This window comes from Pezoporus occidentalis, unplaced genomic scaffold (assembly GCF_034315485.1).
Source record: "Pezoporus occidentalis ecotype Australia unplaced genomic scaffold, CSIRO_AGI_Poc_V1 ctg233, whole genome shotgun sequence".
NCBI lineage: Eukaryota > Metazoa > Chordata > Aves > Psittaciformes > Psittacidae > Pezoporus > Pezoporus occidentalis.
Window position 1 is genome coordinate 698,480 of NW_026914212.1, and position 5,412 is coordinate 703,891.

The 5,412-nt window shown below is 41.4% G+C and overlaps 1 pseudogene; it reads right to left on the reverse strand.

Annotated features, from left to right (window-relative positions):
* Window positions 1-4,455: 4,455 nt before the first annotated feature.
* On the reverse strand, window positions 4,456-4,606 carry LOC134165218 (U2 spliceosomal RNA; annotated as a pseudogene).
* Between the last annotated feature and the right edge of the window lie 806 nt (window positions 4,607-5,412).

Below are 5,412 nucleotides of genomic sequence, written 5' to 3' on the forward strand. Positions count from 1 at the left end.
AGCAACTGTCTGCAAAAATAGCTTCTCTGAATAAAGTTTGTCTGTGAGGCCTGCACTGGCTTCATTCTTATAGATGACACCTTATTTATAGCCTCATTTTTATTTTCTGTTTAAAGGATGAACACAATAACAAAAGGACTAAGTAGATTCACTTCACCTGAAGAAAGAAAAAGCCAACCAAACAAAAAAGCATATTGATAATAACTACTTTGCTCCCCAAAATAGGTATTTTGTTTGAATTTGCAGCATATTTTAGCAGTGGTTGATGCTGGATTAGTGTTGCATTGCAGTAATTCTGCAATAACAAAGCATCATACAGTGATGTATACAACAGTCAACTTGAATACAGGAAACCAGCTGTGTATTCCCATCCCCACCCAAGGCCTAGCACATGGCTTTACATTTTTAGGCTGACTATCGTTACCTCTGAAAGTACAGACAGAATGCATTGTTTTGTGGAAATCTAGCAATAAATTCTAATGGTAAGGACAACTGCTCTGAGTTCAAGTTAATTTTGTTCATCAGGAAATTTGAGAAAGAAACATGGCTGCTACCAGTGGTGGGGCAAAGTTATTAGGATCTACGGAACAGGTCCATATCACATAGCAGGAGATTTGGCTGTGGGACACAAAGGGTTAAGTGGAGCTGCAAAGAGTGACTTTCTCATGGTTAAGCAGACCCTCTTGTCCCAAAGAACACCAATGACTATCGCCACTCTGTATGCATTCCTGCAGACCAAATACAAAGTTTTAACCATATGTCCCACAGGGGCCACTAATCACATTGCTCATTTTTGGGTATTCTGAGACCCCAGGGTCTGGAAGGCAGGAGCCCTGAGTGCACCCAGCTGCAGCTGGGATCCCAGGACTGCAGGCTGTCAGCATCTGAGCTGTTACATGATCTGCACTGCTGTGAGAAGCCAGGGAAGTGTCACATAAAATTAGGCAAACAGAAATGAGATGCCTTTTTTTTTCATTTGGGGGGTGTATGCGTGTGTTTGCACTAATCTGAGTCTGAGCTCTTCATCTGGAGAATGAGGATATCCACCATCCTGTCACCTAAGGGACAAGCTGAGGATCAATTAGCATTTGTGAAACACTCATCTCAAAATGAAGACTACCACTGAAAAACCCATCAGGAAATCAATGCTTCTCTAATCAGAAACAAGGTGTGAATAACATGCAAGAAATAAAGCATAGTTCCAGACATCTCATGGAAAGGCTTAAATGCAGCAAGACAGGCAGTCCTCTTGACAGGAGTAACATTTATAGGCAGAATAGGCAGCCAGATGAAGGTATGAATCACACTTCAACTCTTTCAAGTATTGCTCTTTGCACCCCTGATCATGTTCATTTGTGGATTTGATACTTCCTACAGAACCTGAAAAGCAGATGGCTGAACTGAGAGCAGTTGTGTCTTATCCCAGGTGGGACCTGACTACATCTCACCAGCACTGGTGTGTTTCTGTCAGAGCCTTACTCAATATCAAAAGCTATACAATGCAATACATTCCGGCTGCTTAAGAGCAGCTGGTAGAAGTCTCAGTCTAAAAGCAACAAAAGGATGTGGTCAGTGACAGAAAGGACCACAGCTTCTGAAGGAACACCAGCAGTCTTCAGGAACACCTACTCTGTAATCAGGAGTCACTCCGCACTGAGAGGAAATAGAGGAATGAAAAACTAGGGAGCTACACAAGACTGATGGCATGGATGCAGGGCTTAAGATAGAACAAAGCAATTACAGCCCCAGCTTTTCACTCTGTCCTCTTCCCTGCTGAATTCAAAGCCAGAATCATACATGTAAATTCAAAGTTCAAGCCTGGTAGAAGTTATTTCCATAGAGAATTCATTTCTCACTGCATGAGCACACACAGATACAACTTGATCCACTGGCAATTGCTGCATTTTGGTAAGATTTGTATGCTTCAACCACTATTTTCACTGGAGAGCGTCAGCTAAAATGCTCCAGGAATTACAGTGTCAAGTCCAGGCTCACGGAATCTGCTGGTTTTGCCAGGACAGAACACAATTCCAAGCCCACAACTATGAAAAGACATGGTTCATCCAGAGAGTATTGCAGCAATAGTAACTTACTTTTGCAGATGTATGCACTTCTCAGCGATGCTCAGAGCCTGCATTGTATAATTAATTATTATTCATGATAATCTTAGGAAAGAAGCAGCAGTTTAGGAATGGAGCAGCAGAGACAATCCCAGTTACCTGACAGCACAAGAACTCTCACATTACTGTCACTGGTTTCCATTCGGACTCAAAAACTGCATTTCAGGTTTGCTTAAAAACAGAATTGTTAGTAAAGTCAGGTCACACGGCAATCATGTTAAACAAGTCTTGATTTGTTGTACCTTTGGGCTTAGCCCTTCCTGCAACCCAAGCCTAAAATTTCACCCTCAAGTCCATGTGTCTTATGTTAGCTTGAGTGTATGTTAGGATCCATATGCATTCCACTAATTAAAAGCATATGCTATGTGGGCACACACAAAGCTAATTATGACATGGATTACATTTAAAAGCATGAAGCTTTAGAACAACTATCACGGGACTGCCTTAAAACTCTGTTACCTTAAAATAAAAAAAGGTTTTTAATATTTCTGGCATGAAACATGATCAAAGTGTGTGCAACCCAGGTAAATGCACACTGCAATGGAAAAGAGCAGTCACACACAGAGTTAAAGCTCAATTTCGATTATCAGTGACAGCTCACCAAGTCAACCTCACACCATCAAACACATACAGGAGGCTTAGAAAAGACCCTCTGTTTTAGCCAACAGATCATGCCATGAGAACAGACACCACAGAGTCACAGAATAGCATGGGTAGGAAGGAATCTCAAAGCTCATCCATTTCTAGACCCCTCAGGGGAAATTGCCCCAACTCAGGTGCAGGAATGTGCACTTGGTCTTGTTGAACTTCATGAGGTTTGCATGGTCCCACCTCTCCAGCCTGTTCAGATCCCTCTGGATGCCATCCCAGCATGCAGACTTCACCACACTGCTTCATGTCACCAGCAAACTCGCTGAGGGTGCACTGATCCCACTTTCCATGTCACCACCATTTTATTCGATACATTGAGATGCCTTAAACCCCAAATTCATTACTTCCAGTATATTTCAAAGTTGTGCAACAAAGAAACACAATTAACTCCTACCAACAGCAGGAAGAACTGAACAGGTAACACTGATCATGAGAATGGATCCTCCAAAGTATTGTGTTTTATACACTTCTTGGGCTTTCAGTGCAGTATCTGGGCCTTTACAGCCATGCTCTCACAGCTTTTCATGTTTTACAGGTGAAGAAGGAAAACAGTTACAGTTGCAGAGGGATGAAGCACTTAATCTTTCAGAATCAGCCGCTGTACACTTCAAAGGTCTGTCTACTTGTAGGTTATGCACTTCTACTATATTAAAAGTACAACATTGCTCTGCACAAAACCAGTAGTCTCTAAGTCCAAGGAGTCACTAACTTCTCATACAACTATTACAAACACTCTAGCTTTCCACAAGATAAATGGCTGCACAGCCACTGGGTTCTTATACAACCTGGTATTATCTTCAAGGATGCTGATTTACAAGGAGCAAAATAATTACATTTTGATTTAAACCCTTGAGCACTTAAGGTGTTGCAATTCAAGCAAGGTATTTTGGGGTGTCACAGAACTTGTGCCATAGTATAGATCTGCATGTGTTTGAGAATCAATTATCATTAATATAACAACAAGTGCCAAGTGCTGTTCAAGCATATTTAACTCTAAAGTTCTGTTGGGGAAATTATAAAGCAGCTCATCTTTGTAAAAACAAATCCTGTAACTCCTGCAATTACGTTCCAGTATTTAACAGTATTTAACACTTTAAATACCTCCAACATTTGGCTTTGTGCTGTTCCCATCAATACATAGGCAAAGCAAAGGATGACTTATACTTTTAGAAGTGCATACTCTGGTTAGGGGTCTCTGTTGATTATGACACCATACCAAGGCTTGCAGGACCTGGGTTCACCTCTCCATTTTGCTAGAACTCCCAGAGCACAAGTCTTTAAACTCCATTTTAGACTTCAGACTTAGATTCTAAGGAAAAGAAAACAATATGCTTCTAGCTTAAGTGATTTAATTTGAACCACAATCACTTCAGCAAAAAGACAGCAAAGCTTTAGCGGTTTCCTTACTAAGCCTGTCTCTACAGCTTCATAGCAAGTTTGCTTATCTCACAATAAGCTCTGTTTTCTAGAAGCAAGCTCCACTTATCATTTGGAAGTCAAACCAGATTCATTTTGGTGCCTGAATAAGCAATTTGGTCCAAGGGTCCAAGTCACACAGCAATCAAAGATCAATTTCCTAAATGCTGGACTGTTATAGCACAAGACCAGCTTGTATCAAAACAGTAGTTTTTCAGATACAATTCACTTTCTTTGTGCTGTTTTGATAATTCAGGTTAGTCCAAAATAAAGCAGGTGTGGCCAAAATGAAAAGGAGCACTTTGGCATCCCTAATCCCAACTTGATTCTGTTAGTCAAACCCTGATTTATTTACAAATAACTGCATGTTAGAATCATAGATACTACACTTGATCTTAGCCAAAAGGCAGAGAAGCGATGCTCTAGGTAAGAGGTCCACAAATTCAACAGTAAGATGCAAAAGGCAGTTGCCTGCTTGCAGGTAGGTGCAATATGCAGTGCCAACAAATACTACAAATGTGGTCATCACCAAAGTGATATTTCTTACAACAGGGACCAAGCTCTTCTTCCATTCAGGACAATATAAATCCAAGGAGTGCTGTTGCTGTGAACTGTGTACATCATGTTGCTCAGGGAGCAGGGCAGAGTATCAGGAGCAATTCTGCTCTCAATTTCTCTTGTCTACAACTAGCACATGCTTATGCATCTTGAGAATGAGGAGGAGTGCAGGTCCTGCGACTAGCTATGTAACCCAATTTCATCATCATTTTTAGGAGATCAGAGTGACATCAGGAAGCCACAGTTGATCAATTAACTTGATCTTCCCTCTCCCCTCTAATTTTAAATTAAAAATATTCCTGACACATCTTGCATCTTTGTTTTAATTAAAAATGTGTATTCCTCTGTTGGGTCTAACCTGTCCTGCTTTCAGATGGAAAAGAGTTAATTTTCTTACTAGTAGCTGGTGCAGTGCTGTGTCTGGGCTTTAGTCTGAGAACAACGCTGGTAACACACCGACGTTGTAGTTATTGCTCAGTAGTCAAGGACTTTTCAGTCTCTCATGCTCTGCCAGTGAGGAGGGGCACAAAAAAGCCAGGAGGAAGCAGAGACAGGACACCTGACCCAAACTAGCCAAAGGGGTGTTCCATACCACAGCTCAGTGTAGAAACTGGAGAGAGTTGGCCAGGAGGCACTAATCACTGGGGATTGATCGGTGGGTGGTGAG